The following is an 18,483-nucleotide window of genomic DNA, read 5'->3' as shown; positions in this document are numbered from 1 at the left end:
GGTAACTTGAAAGTAAAAATTTCCAGGAGTTGAGGCAGATAACATTTGATGAGACATCTTTCTCAAGATACCTGGACCAAGCCTGTTGGAAGTTTGTAGTCTAACCTTTGATTTTGGAATAATACTTCAGATTATATTCAATGTTTATGAACTTAATAACATATGGACTTTAGAAAAAAGTATCTGACAGTTGTCCCTCTTACCCCTATTTGTTGCTCAAGTGTAATCTCAATAGATTTCCAACCTGTAAACTTTCCCTCCAATGTGAGACACAACACCCAAGAAAGTTCCTTCCTGGCACTGAGGGGCAAAATCTGCTGAAATTTTAAAACAGACTCTTGATCTGTGACGCTTTCAGAGAAAGATACTGATCAAAAGGGAGACATCTAAGAAAATAATAATATACAATAGCCTCAATTAAATATATTTTGGAAACCAGAAGGGGGAGAACTCATACCCTGCACCAATAGTAGAGCCAACAGGAAGAAGAAAGACTACTCTTTCCTGATCAGGATTCAGATAATGAAAACCATGCATTGTGTTTACTGTACCCCTCTCAACTTCATTTCCCCCTCTGTAATAAAGTATTCTCCTTCTCCTGCTATGCAGGGACTGCATGTGGCTCACCACGGTTGTAGACCCTGAATTGCAAGTCTCAGAAAATCCTGAAGAAACTCATCTCCACTAGAGAAATATCTAGCAGTCTATTTATTTTAGGAAAAAAGCCCTCAGGATACTGAACTTTCCTACCACCTCAAAAAATGGACCTACACAATCTTGAATTATAGGAAAATTCACACCTTAACAATTTGTGCTCAAACAAGGAGACTTCCCCTTCTCATCAGTGGTAGCCAAGGTTGTGACAGATGATTGCATTCTCTGCTCCCAGATGTGAGCTTATTCCCTGGAGAGATCAACAATATTCCTTCTGATAAATTTCTTTGGTTCACTGTCCCTTTCTGTTGGGACATACAGATATGCCATCATAAACATGATGCTGACATAAGGTGTCTCTTGTTGATCCCCACCTGGAATTCCTCTTTAAAACAAGTAATGTTTTTTCCTTGCTAAACTTATTCTTGTTCCCTTTTGATCCCTATATTTTATTGACTCTGAAAAGGATGTACATTTTACCTCTCAAGAAACTAAATTGTAGGTGCTCCAAAATTTGGAACTTCCTTCTAGGCTACCACTCTCATGCTGCTGACCTAACTGAGCATCACAGCTGTCTTTTCAAAAGAGACACTATTTAAATTGTTCCCAGGCAAGTAGTCCCTGAAATGGACTGAACTTTTGCCCCAGGCCCTCACCGTGCTTAACTCTTGTCCCCTGAGCCTTCATACCCCACATACCAATTATTATATACCCCTCAAAATTCTATGTCTTGTCATCTTTGGCAATCCTCAAGCCTTTAACCTCCAAGATGATGTCCTTTTCTTCTATCCTCTGACTCCATTTCTCTCTCCCTTTGCTCTAATTTTTTGTTCGTCCTGCCATTTGCTTCATGCTGGCTAACAAATTGAGAGTGGATAGTCCAATAGGATTCTCTGATGATTGGATGTCCCCCTGGCCAAAAGCCCATGAAGTTAGTGTGATTATCGCTTCTTTGGAAATCCTGAAAATAGTGAGGACTCTCCAAAAGAGGTTACCTCCCTGAATATACTGACTGTAAGTGTTGGCTAATGAAATTAAATTCCCCTTCCAATTTAGAGGAAGTAGACATCATTGACCCAAGACCAACAGTGGCAGCATTTAGGTGTCGGAAAGACAAAATGAAACTCTCCACCTGGTAGATACAAATTATATTCCAAGAAGAGAGCATGGTGAGAAAAATACTTGTCATAACCTTACCCCACACTAAATCCATGACTTTCTCACAGAGAGCATACATACTCAGTTATTAATCAACATACAAATAGCTCAGCCAGAAGGAACCCAGACCAAGTGCATCAAATTTCAATGTTCTGTATGACTATGACTATTCTTATTTCTTTTCATCAGCCTGGGTGATAAGGCTACTAGTAGACCCCTTGGGCCTAACCATCAAGCAGATATGATAATGGAACTATACTGCTTCAGCTCAAAATTGTGCTGTAGGATGGAAATTCAGTGAATATTGGAGAGCCCTGTTAGAAGGGTTAGGGCATTGAGACTGGGCAGCAAAAAGTTTGAATCCATTTATAGGCAATGGGACCTCTGGAAGCAAAGTTTAAATGACAATTTCTTCTCAATTTTTAAACAAATAACGCTGGCCCTACGATTACACACACATAAAACCCGCCTGGTTACAGGGACTATTTTACCATAATTTGTCCATTTCCTCACAATTTGGTCACAGGAATACCTACATAGCATCCAGAAGATCTCCCCTATCCTGAAATATAAATGTGCCCAGGATTTATGTGCTTGAGTAAGCTCTTGGGGAATGAAAGGGAAACCACCCATTCGGTTGCTACATGTGACCCCCAAAGACACCAGAACTCTAAACAATTTGTTCCACTAGCAGCGTGCATCAAATATGCAGTTCAGTCCTCAGAGAAGTCTCCAGTTTATAGCAGGATAGCCTATCTCTAGCCCATGACCAGTATCACAACTGGATAGTAACATGGGTGGGTAAACTGTTCCCCGAAGGGCACCGCTCCAGAGAATCTAAACCCTGAGTGAGATGGACTCAACCCTGAAGTTTGCTGCTGGACATGTGTATGCCTCCTATACCATAGGTGACAGTCCAAGGACATATCACCGCTTCAGAGAACTCATCACTTACCCACATAGCCCAAGATGGTAAATAATCCACAATATTACCCAGATCTTTAAAAAGTTTTCCAGGGACCACTCAATTGATGACATAATTTTATGGATGTATCCTTCAAGTTTGGGACAATGATCATGGACCATATTTTAGACTATTGTCTGTATAATAATTATTGTAGGATTTGCTACTGTAATCTGAATGTGTACATTCTTGGTTACAACATTCCTTATGCCTGAGTTTTAACTATCCACTATTTGAACTGTTACTACCCCCATGATTAACTCTGATGCCTTGATTCACAGTTTGGATTGTTGTATAAGTGCCTGCCAAGATATATATCTCTATGGTCGATTAACCATTGACAAGAGTGCCGAGAATACCCAATGAGGAAAGAATAATTTCTTTAGTAACTGGTGCTGGGAAAACTGGAAAAGAATGAAATTGAACTCTTATTTAGACCATATACAAAAATCAAAACAAAACTGATTAAAAAATTAAACAGAAGACCTAAAACTTTATAAATCTCAGAAGAAAACATAGGAGAAAACCTCCTTTGCATTTTTCTTGATAATTTTTTTGGATATGACATCAAAAGCAAAAATGAACAGTGAGACTACATTAAACTAAAACAATTCCACATATCCAAGGAACAATCAACAAAATGAATCATCAACCTACAGAATGAAAAAAATTGCAAATAGCATATCTGATAAAGGATTAACATCAAAATATATGTAGTGAGAGATGTTTTACATAACTTTAGTCTGATAATAATTTTACGATATATACATATATCAAAGTATTATGTTGTATACCTTGGTTTTATATGAATTTATTTCTAAATTATGCCTCAATAAAGCTGGAAAAAGTATATAAGAAACTTATACAACTCAATTGCAAAATAATCAATGAACCCAATTGAAAAACAGGCAAAGGATCTGATAGAGAGTTTTGCAAAAAGGACATAATAAATGAACAACAGGTACTTAAAAAATGCTCAATATCACTAATCTTCTGGGAAATACAAATCATGATCATGAAAATATTACCTCACAAATGTTAGAATGGCTATTATCAAAATGTTAAGAGATAATGAGTGTTGGTGAGGGTGTGGAGATAAAGGTACACTTGTGCAATATTGGTGGGACAGTAAATTGGTAAAACCATTATGGAAAACACCATGACGGTTCTTTAAAAAACTAAAAATAGACCTATCATATGATCTAGCAATCTCACTCTGGGTATATGTCCAAAGGGGAAATGAAATCAGTATCTCATAGATATACTGTACTTCCATGTCTATTTTACCCCCATGTTCATTGCAGTATTATTTATAATAGTCAAGACATGGAAATGACCTAAGTGTCCATTGATGGATAAATAGATAAGAAAAAATTTGTTATGTATATATATATTCAATAGAATAAAATACAGCCATGTAAGGAGGAAATATTGCCATTTGTGACATGGGTGGACATAAAATGACATAATAGTAGTTAAATAAACCAGATACAGAAAGATAAATTCTGTATAATCTCACTTTCATATGGAATTTAAAAAGGTTGAATTTGCAGAAATAGAGAGTAGAATGGTGGTTGCTAAGGGCTGTGTGTTGGGGGAAATAAGGTGATACTGGTTATAGGGTACAAATTTCTAGCTATATGATGAATACATTCAGGGATGCAATATTTAGGATGTATATATTTCTTATTTAGTTAATAATAATGTATTAGATAGTTATGACATAATATTTAATAATGTATTAAAATTATGACCTCCTGATATGATACAGCAGGAAGTATGTAGTTCTACCAGTGAAATAGTCTAGGTCAAAAAGTATTATATATATGAAACCACTATGGAAAACATATAACGGTTTCTCAAAAAACTAAAACTAGAATTGCCATATGACCGAGTAATTCCACTCCTGCATATATATCCAAAAAAAAAACCCTAAAACACTAGTTCAAAAAGATACATGCACCACAGTACTTACGGCAATATTATTTACTATACATATATATGTATATATGTATAGCTCATACAGTAGAATGCTACTCAGACATAAAGCCATTTACAACAACATGAACAGACTTGGAGGGTATTAGGCTAAGTGAAGTGTGTACTGATTTTATACTTTGCAAATTTACTGCATTTTTTGATTAAATTAAATGGTTTTTAAGTTGAGTCCTTGGGATTTTCATCAAGATTGTATCATCAGCAAATAGCAATCATTTTACTTCTTTCTTTCTGATTTGGATACCTTTCATTTCTTTGTTTTGCATGATTGCTTAAGTACTTTCAGCAGTATCTTGAGAGAAGTGGCCACCCTTGTCTTATTCCTGATCTTAGAAGAACAGCTTTAATTTTTGTACATGTTAAGTATGATTTTAGCTGTGGATGTATTTTGTCAAATGCTTTTTATGCCTCTATTGTGGTGATTATGTGGTTTTTATTTTCTTAATGTTATGTATCATATTTATTGATTTTTTATGCTAAAATATTCTTGCTTCACAGGGATAAATCCCATTTGGTCATGGTATATAATCCTTCTATGAATTCTTGAATTCAGTTTGCTTATATATTTTGTTGAAAAATTTTGTCTCTATATTCTTCAGGGATATTGGTCCTTCCCTATTTATATTTGGTGCAGCTAATTAAAAAATGTGTATTTTGTTTCACATTATTTTAGTAAAAATTTACAGCAGAATAATTCTATTAACCCTTTCCATATTTTGTACTATTTTTTTCATAGATTGTACTTTTGTATATGTTCTAAATGCCACAATACATTACTATTTTTTATTTAAGCATTAACTTATTTTTTTCTTATTGTTAGACTTACAGATGTATATTTTACATGTAAAAAAATTATGATTTTATGCTGTACACTTGATGATTTGACAAATATATACAATTACATAATCACCATCACAATCAGAAAGTGCTGTCATGCCCTTGTTAAATCAATCCCTCCCACTGCTCCCAATCCCCTGGCACCAATGATCTCACTTATATTCCTGTAGTTTTACCTTTTCCAGGATGTCCAATAAATGCAGCTGTACTGTATGTAGTATTTTTTGTATGACTTTCACTGTGTATAACACTTTTGACACTAACCCATGTTATTGTGCAAAATGATTGTTCATTTATTTTATTAATGAGTGGAGTTCCTATTTGTGGAAGTATCAAACTTTGTTTCACTATTCATGACTTGTATTAGTCAATTCAGACAGCTTTAACAAAATAATACAGACTAGGTGGATTATGAATAATAGAAATTTATTTCTCACTATTCTGGAATCTGGAAGTCCAAGATTAAGGTGACAAAATGTCACATTCTGATGAAGGCGCTCTTTCAGTTTGCAGATTGCCAAATTCGTGCTGCATTCTCACATGGTGGAAGGAGCTAGAGAGCCTTGTGGGCTCTTCTTTATGAATACTAATCCCATTAAAAAGGGCTCTATTCTCATGACCTAAGCACTTTTCAAATGTCTCCCATCCTAATTCCATCATTTTCTGCATTAGGATTTCAACATATGAATTCCAGGCAAGAAGTCACAAATAGACCATAGCAGAGCATCTTATTTTTATTTTTTCACTATAAAGAACAGAGCTGCTATAAACAGTCATGTGCAGGTTTTTGCGTAAATGTGTTTTCTTTTCTCTTGTATAAATGGCTAGGAATATGTATAACATTAAAAAATTACCATACTGTTTGCCAATACGACTGAAACATTTTACATTCCCACCAAAAGTCATACAAAAATTTCAATGGTCCACATCCTTGCAAACATTTTGTAGTGAAAGTTTTGTTTTGTTTTTAAACTATTCAAGTGACCATGAAGTGGTATATTGTGGTTTTAATTTGCATTTATCTAATGAATAATGAAATGATATCTTTTCATGTGCTTGTGTTTCATCTGTATCTCTTCTCTGGTAAATTATCCAAACCCTTTGCATATCTATTGTTAAATTATTTATCCTTTTTACTACTGAGTTGTAAGTGATATTTAGATATTTAAGTCACAAGTCATTCTAAATATATATATATATACACATATATATATAAAACTAATACGAACCACGTTTTATGTTTCCAAAGAAATATTTTCCAGAGTTCACCAAGAGTTTTTCCCAGTCTTTCTTGCAAAGATTTATAGCTTTAATTCTTACATTAATACTTAGATTCATTTTTAGTTAATATCCTTATGGCTCAAGGAAATGTTTAAGTCTTTTTAAAATATGGATATCTAATAATCCTAGCACCATTTTTTTGGCCAAGCTCATGGCATGTGGAAGTTCCTGGTCGAGGAATCGAACCCATGTCACAACAGCAACCCCAGTGACTGCAGTGACAATACTGATTCTTAAGCTACTGTGCCACAAGAAAATTCTGGATCAGTTTTTTAAGTTTTGATTAAATATATTTGATTTACAATTCTGTGATAATTTGTGCCGTACAACAAAGTGATTCAGTTATAAATATACACAGATTCATTCTTTTTCAGATTCTTTTCCCATATAGCTTATCACAGAATGTTGGGTAAATTTCCTAGTGCTATACAGAAATTCTTCATTGGCCAATCATTCACCATACCAATTGTTTTTAAGACTGACCATTTCTCACTGAATTTCCTTAGCACCTTTCTCAGAAATCAATTCACCCTATATAAAGTTGTTTTAGAATCTATGTCTCATTTATCTACATGTTTATACTTATGCTAATACCATACTATCTTGATTATTATAGCTGTATAATATGTCTTGAAATCATATACTTTGTTTTTTTTTTTATTTTCCCACTGTACAGTAAGGGGATCAAGTTATCCTTACATGTATACATTACAATTACTTTTTTTTTTCCCCACCCTTTGTTCTGTTGCAACATGAGTATCTAGACAAAGTTCTCAATGCTACTCAGCAGGATCTCCTTGTAAATCTATTCTAAATTGTGTCTGATAAGCCCAAGCTCCCAATCCCTCCCACTCCCTCCCCCTCCCATCATGCAGCCACAAGTCTTTTCATATACTTTGAACACTGCTTCACTTCCTTTGAAAATGGTCTTGGTGATTTGAAATCGTGTTTTTCCATATAAATTTTTAGAACTATATTATGAATTTCTTTAAAAATTACCTACTGAGATTTTGATTTGGATTGCCTTGAATATATAAATCACTTTAGAGATAGGTGATATCTTAACATCATTGAATTTCCCATTATATGAAAGTACTATTTCTCTCCTTTTATTTAGATCTCTTTAATTACCTTCATCAATGTTAGCTTTCCTTATGTAAGTCTGGAATATATTTTGTTAAATTATATTGAAGTATTCCATGCATTTTCATGCTATTGTGGACTGAATTTACAATTTTAAAAATTTCCAGTTGTTCATCACTAGTGTATAAAAATATAATTAATTTTGTATATCGATCTCGTATTCTAAGACCTTGCTAAACTCACTCATTAGTTTTAATAGGTTTTAAAGAATCTAGAAAAAGAAGGGAAAGTATTCTTTATATTACCCAGATATTTACCTTTTCCAGTCATCTTTATTCATACCTGTGGATCTTAACTTCAATCTTGTATTTTTTTCTTCTGCCTGAAGAAATTTCTTAAGCATTTCTTTCAGTGTAGATGTGTTGGTGATACATTTTTCTCAGGTTTGTTTTTGTTATGGAATCTCTAAATGTTGTCTTCCCATTTGAAAGCATTTTCATTAAATATAGCATTCAAGGTTGACATGCTCTTCAGCATATTAAACATGTCATTTCATTGATTATGGACTCCATTTTTTCTACTAAAATACCAGTCACAAAATTATTTTTCCATTTTATTGAGGTATAATTGACAAAATCGTAAGATATTTAAATTTTAAAACATAATGAAAGCATTCAAGTTACTTCACGGACATTCTTCCCACTGGTTGATTGTAAGGTAATAGAGTCAACATCATCAACCTTTTGTTTCCAAAGGTCTAGTGTCTGCATGCTTGTGGTTGGAATGCAGTTAACTTCTTCCATCTAATGGAGGTTTTGGTATCTGCAAAATAGCTCAAGAATATAGCTCAGAATGTTATCTATAGCCCTTGAGGAGGAACTAATATTCTTGATTTTGTTTAATGGCTAAGTTATTATTTTTTCTTGTTTGACTGTTTTGCTTTGTTTCTGCATTTTCTCACTTTTCTGATTAAATTTGTTCTTTGGAGCTTTAGAAAGGCCTGGGAGGCTAAAGTTTTTCTACAAACAAGAGGTAGGTGGAGGGCCTGGATGGGAGGGCAAGTGTCTGTCCCATAAAGGCCTCATAATGTCCTGCTCAATCACAGTGAGTGCCTGCATGCCCGATTAATAACTACTTTGCTGTAATCTTGAGGGCCTCATGAATGCGAGGCACATTGGCTTTCAGAGCTAGATGTTTTGGGGCTTAATCCTTTGGAAGGAGTCCTAAAATTTGGGACAATGGATGTATGATTTAAACACTTTGCTCCTCAGAGAGAAGGTAGGAGTCAGGAGAGCCTTCTTGATTATACAGCACTGTGCTTGGAGTGGGCTTTATGGTAAAAGTATGTCTTAGTCTTTTCTACCTGCTTCAGTGTGGGTATTTTTTAATTCATCCTATGTGCAAGAGTCACACATTTAGTTTCTGGATTTCTTTCTGAGGGAATTTCTCCAAGTGTCATTGTACGTTCTTGACATCTATATGAAAAATGAATTCCAGGAGAATTTATGTCATGATCTTGGTCTCAACAAAATTTTTATTTCTTCTCTCTATATAAATTATCCCATCTCCTCCACCAGCAGTTTACAAGATTTTCTTATTTATATTTGAGTTTTGGAAGTTTGACTAACATGTGTCAAGATTAATTTTGGGTTTTGTGGATGTTTTTACAGTTTTGAATATAATTTGGAAATTTTTTCCATTATTTTCTCAAAATTTTCCTACTTCTTTTATTGCTCCTCTTCTTTTGGGATTCTAATTACAGGCATCTTAGACACTTGATATTTTTCCATATTTTATTTAAATTAAAAATTTTACATATTTTTAGTATTATTCAATTTGATTAATTTCTACTGATTGATGTTCATGTTCATTGAATGTTTCTTATCTGGCACCAAGCTTCCCTTAAGTCCATCGAATGAATTTTTTATTTCAGATATTGATTTTTTTTTACTTTGAGGTTTCGATTTAAAATTTTTTATCTATTCTGGAGGTCCCATCGTGGCAGAATGGAAATGAATCTAACTAGAAACAATGAGGTCGAGGGTTCGATCCCTGGCCTCACTCAGTGGGTTGAGTATCTGGCGTTGTTGTGAGCTGTGGTGTAGGCTGCAGACACAGCTCACATCCTGTGTTGCTGTGGCTGTGCTGTAGGCTGGCAGCTATAGCTCTGATTTGACCCCTAGCCTGGGAACCTCCATATGCTGCAGGTGCGGCCCTAAAAAGCAAAAAAAATAAATAAATTTTTTATCTATTCTAAAATTACTCATCCTTCTTGCATTTAATTCACTTTCTCGTATAATTGCTAAACTTAATATAAAATAATATTTTATATAATATCTTTATATAATAAAATGTTTTATAAATATGTTTTACATAAAATATAATATTCTAAGTAATAACAAAATATCTGTTTAAAAATATTTGCTATTCCAATATGGCTTTTTTTTGAGTGCCTCTAGTTTTCATTTATCTTAATAATGTCATGTTTTCATGCAGATTAACATATTTCATTATTTATTTTATATAATGGGCATTGTGTATGAATTGTGGAGATTTTGATGTAAGTTATCTTATTCTGAAGAATATTGACATACCTCATTTTATTCCACAGATATTGCATTTTTTTTTAATTTGAAAGTTTGTGGCAACCCTCTATCAAGTAAGTCTATTAGTGTCATTTACCCAATAGCATTATTTTAAATTAGGATATATACATCTTTAAGACATAATGTTATTCACTCTCAGTAGACTATAGTACAGTATAAATATAACTTTTACATGCACAGGAAAGCCAAAAAAAATGTGTGACTCACTTTTTTGTGATGTCTGGAACTGAACCCACAATACCACCAAGGACGACTGACTGAATTTTTATCTTTTCATATTTTGTTATTAATTTTGTATTTCTTTTTAATTGTTTCACATATTTATTTTCAGGCTTTAATCAATTCATTTTTTATTCTTTTTTTCCTCTTGGAATTTGTACTATGCTTTTGTATTCCATTAATGGTAATTTTACTTTTTTGTGAACTCATGATCAGATGCGTATTTCCCAACAAATTAACTACATTTTCTTTCACTAATATGTAGTTTATCAACTTGATGTGTTTTCTATTTCATCTTACATTCTGAGGTGAAAGATCTTCTGAGCCTACTTATTTCATTTTATAAAATAAGTCAACTAGCGAAATAAGTTTGAAAACTAGCCATTGGCTCTGTTGTCTCCTTTTGCAACTGGAGAAACAGGCTCAGGGTAATGACATTGTTTTATATTTTCATATGGTAGAGAAACAATGTCCTAGAACCTAGATTTTGTGACTTTCTAACTCTGTACCATAGTTCTTTCAATATAGCACACTGACTTTCATTAAAGTGAAATAAATTCACTGCAATATAAGAAGGAGCTTGCTCATGCATTATATAGTGTACACAGATTAGTAACAATCCAAAAACTAACATTTCAGCATCCTAGGACTCAAGTGAACATTTGTGACTAGGAAATAAAGTTAACTGTTAGCTACCACATTTTCCTCCGTGTATTTGGATCATTGACTTTTTAAGAGGTCTCTAAAATGTAGTTGCATTGAATTTGAATTTTAGGAGATTTTGAAGCACCCACACTACCTTATTCTGAATATGTGAAGGTCAGCTCTAAGCAACCGTTGCAAACCTGGCTTTATAAAATATTAACAAATATTTCTAGGCTAAATCTCATTAGTTTACTCTTCAGATGTAGATGGATAAGAGCCCTTTAGTACAATAAAAGAATAGTTATTTATGTAAAAATAAAAAATCAGTTGCTGCAGTGTAGCAGTTGCAGATCAAAACTGTTCATATAGCCATCAAATCCCTTAAATAATGCTTTAAAAATATTTTGGCATTAGATGCCAGCTCTATAAATGTGAATTTCTTGCCTATTTGCCTTTCTTTGTCTCTTCTCCTTCTAAACATATCCACAGTTTCCCAGCAGGTTCAAACATAGATGACTGCCTTATTGTGACAGAAGCAAAAATGCTACGTTAATGTTTAATGGGATTAAAAATCCTCTTGATACCAGTGGCATGTTACCAGTTAATTATTGCACTGGAAGCTACCCTGCTGTTTTAAAACATGGACTCATTTTACATGCTTTCTTCACAGCAGTATGAAATGTCAAATTTGTTGCAATAAGTTTTAAATTATTTTGACAAAACAGTCATAAAGAGGGTAATTTTTATACCATCTGTATGTATAAATAAGAGTGGATTACAATATCATTTCTGTTTAAAATAAGCCTCTGTTTGCTCTTATGTGAATAGGACAGGGTTCCCCAGAAATAATCAGTGATTTTAATGTCTTTTAGACATTATTTTACACAATTGACACTATGAGTTTAGCACCCTGTTGTATAATGGAGGTATTTTCAGAGTGTAAAATAGAACACTCTAAAATTTACTTTTATAAATAAATAGTGAACAAAGTGTTTTTAATACCATCTCAGCAACAACCATTTAACTATGTTAACTAAGGAAATTCTACAACCCATATAGTCAGTTAATTAATATTATGCTGAGTAATATCATCCTTTGAAAGTCTCTATACTCCTATGAATATTTGTTAATGATTAGTGCTTGGCAAGTGAGATACTGTTAACTCAGCAAGACATTTCACATTGACAAAATATAAAGAAAACTTTGGAAATCTGAAAATTTTGTTTTAATCAATTTTACTTTAACAATTTAATCTTCCCTAAGAAGCAAAAAAAGTTAATCTTTATTTCTCCCATTATTTAAGATTTTGTGAGGAATATTTTCAGTTCCCATGTTGTTGACCAGATGTCATTTTAGTTGTTCATCATTTTAAGAAAACAGAAGTCAATTTATAAAAACGTATAGGACTTCTGCTTCTCCCCAAGATGGAGTAACAAGGTAATCCTTAAACCTGTAACCACTACAAAACCAAACAAAATAACACCATGAATGCACCAGACTATAGTCTGGAAAAACTTTCCAGTCCACTGCACAGGGAGGAAAAACCAGACAAAGACTGAAGGATTTCTCTTGAGATGAGGGTAAATAGCTGGGAACATGCATGAGCCAAAGTAAGTAGAGTTCACAGATCGGAGTATTAAGAAAATAGACATGTACAAAAAGAGAGATCTAGATATCTACTCATAGCAGCATATTTACAGTTTCCAAGCTATGGAAGCAACATAAGTGTCTATCAACAGAAGAATGGATTAAAAAGATGTGGTATTTATACACAATGGAATACTACTCAACCATAAAGAATGACAATCTTCCTTTTGCAACAATATGGATGCATTTGGAATGTATTATGCTAAGGGAAATTAAGTTAGATGAAGTATGAAATAGGTAATATAGCCAATAGTTTATAATAACTATAAATGTAGTATAACCTTTAAAAACTGTGAATCACTCTGTTTTACACCTGTAACTTGTATAATATTGTATATCCTATCTTTTTTTTAAAAAAAGCAGTTCGTGAGGTAGAAGGTAGACCAAAACCTTTTAAATATTGAAAGGAAAAATTTCAGCTTATTATCCTAGAATTAGGTACCCAGAAAAAATATCTTTGAAAAGCGAAGATGAAAGTAAAACTTTTGTCATATAAAAGCTGAAAAAATTGTCACTAACAGATTTACAAGAAATGTTGAAGAAAGTCCTATGGGCAGAAGGAAATTATACCAAGAGAAATATAGATTTACACAGAGTAACAGTGAACATTGGAAGGTATAACTACATGTGTAAATATATATTTGTATTGTTTATATATTTTTAAAATTTAATAAATTGTCTCTGGGTTTATTATATGTAGAATTAAAAAAACAAAAATACTGGGAGTGTATAATTAGACTTTTTTAAGTTTGTTATAGTATAAGTGAGATAGTATAAGTGACTTCAAAATAAATTTTAATGAGTTTTAAGTGTATACTAATATCACTAATGCAAACACTGAAGCACTAAAGTGACAAAATAAAAAGTTTTAATTAATAATATTACAAAAAGGTAAAAGCATAAAATGTACTTAATCCAAACACAGGCCTATAAAAAAACAGATAAAATAAATGGAAAACCACAAGTAATATGATAGATTTTAAAACTAATTATAATAATAATTATATTAAATATAAATGTTATAAGGGCTTTCCTTAAAATGCAGATTGTCAGATTGGATAAAAAATAATAAAGTCAGGAGTTCCTACTCTGGCTCAGTGGTAATGAATCTGACAAATATCCATGAGGATGCAGGTTTTCTCCCAGGCCTCACTCAGTGGGTTAGGTATTTGGGATTATTTTGAGCTGTTGTATAAGTTGCAGACATGGCGCAGAGCTCACATTTTTTATGACTGTGGTGTAGGCCAGGAGTATCATTTCCAATTCTACCCCTCGCCTGGGAACTTCTATATGCTGCAGGTGCAGCAATCAAAAAAAGAAAAATTGGATTTTTAAAAAAAGAACTACTTTGGAGATTAGGCCCTTGTCTGTTGCATTGTTGGCAAAGACTTTCTCCCATTCTATGGGTTGTCTATTCATTTTTTAATGGTTTCCTTTGCTGTGCAAAAGCTTTTGAGTTTAATTAGGTCCCATTGGTTTATTTGTGTTTTTATTGTCATTATTCTAGGAAGTGGATCAAACAAGATTTTGCCATGATTTATGTCAGAGAGCATTCTGCTTATGTTCAACTCAGAAACAAAAAACCCAATTGAAAAATGGCCAGAAGACCTGAATAGACATTTCTCCAAAGAAGACATACAGATGACCAAGAGGCATATGAAAAAATGATCAATATCACTAATTATAAGATAAATGCAAATTAAAACTATAATGAGTTACCACCTCACACCTGTCAGAATGGCCATCATTAAGAAGTCAACAAATAACAAATGCTGGAGAGGGTGTGGAGAAAAGGTTAACCTCCTTCACTGTTGATGGGAATGTAAATTGGTACAACTACTATGGAAAACAGTATGGAGGTACTTCAGAAAACTACATATAGAACTACAATATGACCTAGCAATCCTACTGCTGGGCATATATGTAGACTGGACAAAACTTTCATTGAAAAAGATACATGGACCCCTATGTTCATAGGGCACTATTCACAATAGCCAAGACATGGAAACAACCTAAATGTCAATTGACAGATGAATGGATGAAGAAGATGAGGTATATATATATATATATATATATATATATATATATATATATATACACACACAAGGGAATATTACCTAGCCATAAAAAAGACAAAATATTGCCACTTGCAGCAACATGGATGGCAATAGAGACTCTCATACTAAGTGATGTAAGCCATAAAGTAAAAGAGAAATGCCATGTGACATCACTTATTTTTAGAATCTAAAATGTGGAACAGATGATCCCATCAAAAAAAAAAAAGCAGAAAGATATCATGGCTAAGGATAGCAGTCTTGCAGTTGCCAGGGGGAAAGAAGAGGGAGTGGGATGGATGGGCATTTTAAGGGTATTTTGGATGTTATATTTGGAATAGATGGGCATTGGAACCCTACTGTATAGCACAAGGGAATGTGTGTGATTGGGTCATTTTGCTGTACAATAGAACTTGAAGAAACACTGTAAATCAACTATACTTTAATAATAATAATCATTAAAAAAGAACTAAATACTGTCTACAAGTAATGAACTTCAAATACAGAAAAAATTATGTTAAAGGATGGAGAAATATATAACATGTTAATGCTATCAAAATGAAAGTAGAAGCGGCTACATTAAAATCAAGAAAATAGAGTTCAGAGCAAATAATATTACTGCAGACAAAGAATGTCATTTAATAGTGGTAAAGGAGTCAATTCCATGGGAAGACAGACCAATTTTAATTGTTCATCCACTTAATAACATGATGGAGAAAAGTGATAGAAACACAGGCAGATATAGACAAATGCACAGATATAGTCAGAAATTTCAATATCCCTCTCTCCAGATTGATAAAAGAAGTTCACAGAAAATTAGCTGGAATATGAAGACTTGAATGTCAATATTAAATTACTTGACCTAATTGACCATTTATAAAACATTATGCCCTAGAGCAAGAGAGCATACATTGTCTGCAAGTGCACAAAAATTATTTTCTAAGATTGACAGAATTACAAGTCATGAAACGCTCTCAATAATTTCAAAGGATTCGAGTCATTCAAAAAAGTATATTTTGAATAGAAATCAGTAAAAGAAAGACAACTCAGAAAATTGCCAAATATTTGTAAACTAAATAACGCATATCTAATTCCTCAGAGTTCAATGAAGAAATTAAACAAAAAATTAAAAATATTTTAACTGAATTCAACTGAAAACACTTCTTGTCATAATTTATGGATGCTACCAAAGTAATATTTAGAAGGAAATGTAGAGAACTAGAGTCCTATATTAGAAAAGAGGAAATGACTGAAATCAATTACCTGAGCCCCCACTGTAATAAAGTAACAACAAACAACTCAAAGTGAGAAATTAGAAAGTAATTAATGTGAGAGCAGAAATCAATAACATAGCAAATAGAAATATCAATAAAACATTGAAAATGAAGGTAGTCAAAATCTGATTCATTTATTTTTGTCATGCCATATAAGTATTTTTTAGGTACATAACCAAAAAAATCAATGGGTTCCTCATACTCACGGTTTTTGCAGTGTGGGAAACTCATGTTTCTGGAAGATGTTCATTTCATTATTAGACTTTAGTATAAGGATTCTAAATTTGACAAAGTTCCTCTCCAGAAATCTGAAATATTGATGTCCATTTAGATTGGTTATGTTCATCTACACACACACTGATGAAACTGTCATCCTATTATGATTCATATCTACAACTAAACTCTTCCCAAGCCATTAAGTTCTATGGAAAAGAAATTCAGACATATTAGTGTTTGAAGTTTGGTCTCATTTGGGTGATAAATTCTTACTTATAGCAAAATGGATTGAATTAAGACATTGGGAAGAACTCATATGAAGGTACTGAGTCATTGGAAGTTACTATTGAGAGGAGTGGAGTGCAGAAAATCTTCTCATAGTATCTAAATATTTTTCAACATTTTACTAACTCCACTGCCTTGAGACTGATACATATATCCACACCTTAGACAAAGAAACATACTCTCTCTTGTCTGTCAGGTACTTTCCAAACAGTGGAAAGAAGGTCCTGAAACTAGTTCATGTTAGGAGTTAGCAAAATATTGCCCGTGGGCCAAATCTGTTCCATTGCCTTTTTTCTGTGAACTAAGAATGGTTTTTACATTTGTTAATGTTTGAAAAATAATCAAAAAAGAATGTTTTTGTAACATGAAAATTGCATAAAATTCAAATTTGATAGTTATAAATAAACTAAAAAAATTCTTTACAAACTGCCATGCTCATCATGTATGTGTTTCCCCTGGCTGATTTACATTATAAGAGCAGAGTTGAATATCTGTGATAGAGACAATACGGGTTACAATGCCTAAAATATTTCCTATATAGCCTTTAATGAAAGATTTTCTGACCCTTCATGTATATTCTCCCCAAGTCTTCCTTATCATATTGTCTTACATTCAGCAGTTTTTTGCCTGGATCTGTATCCTCAGATCATTATTTACAAAACTTTCTACACAGTGCCTAGCACGTAAATGCCTAATGGATGAATAATAACCAATAATGTCATTATGAAACAGATGATTTAGGATCACAGAAACTCCAAACATAAAACGTCAATTGTGTTTCTTGCTGCAAACAACATAGCACAGTATTTTTCTTGATGAATGTGCATGATGCGCATTAAAATGTCTGTCTGTTTTTTTCTGTATGAGAACAAGTACTTCTAGAATCCCTGGCTTGTAATTACTAAACAAAATATTTTAATATCAATAATAAGACAAGATTTTATACCTTATAAATAAAATTGTTTTGGTTACAGGCAGCCACTGGAAAAAGACAACAATTAGGAGGGAGAGTTCATAAACCCTGGGGCAAGAATTTCATTAAAAACAACGTGGAAAGTGGTTTAAGTCCTTGATGATCGCCCACCCCCACCAAGCAAACTCATTATTTCCCACAATGTTGAAGAAAATAATCATTCTGTTTTTCTTGTTGGGTGGCTCCTTTCTCATAAACATCATCACCTTTTTTTAAAACTAATATGGAGGAGGAAATATGGACAGAGGCAATAGAGGTCTGTCTTGTTTTCCTATTTCAAAATACCTGATCCTGTATTTGGGGTATTCAAAGTCCTTTGGAAGATTATAGACATATGCCTGTCCAACAGATACACAAAGGGTCTGGAATCATACACCATATCTCAGAAAGAACTAAGTAATTTTTCACAGAAGTCAGCCAGGAATGGCAATGAGCTATCTAGAGAAATTCCAGAAATATAATCAAGAAATGTCTCATTTCCCAAGTAGAAACTTGCCACCTACAGTTTTTGTATATTTTCAAGCCTTCAGAATGAGAAAGTATGTGCAAACAAGAATGAACTAGAGCAAAGCATATGCCTATTCTTTCA

Source organism: Sus scrofa, chromosome X (assembly GCF_000003025.6).
Source record: "Sus scrofa isolate TJ Tabasco breed Duroc chromosome X, Sscrofa11.1, whole genome shotgun sequence".
Classification (NCBI taxonomy): domain Eukaryota; kingdom Metazoa; phylum Chordata; class Mammalia; order Artiodactyla; family Suidae; genus Sus; species Sus scrofa.
The sequence above is the reverse complement of the archived record's forward strand: the minus strand, read 5'-3'. Positions refer to the sequence as shown.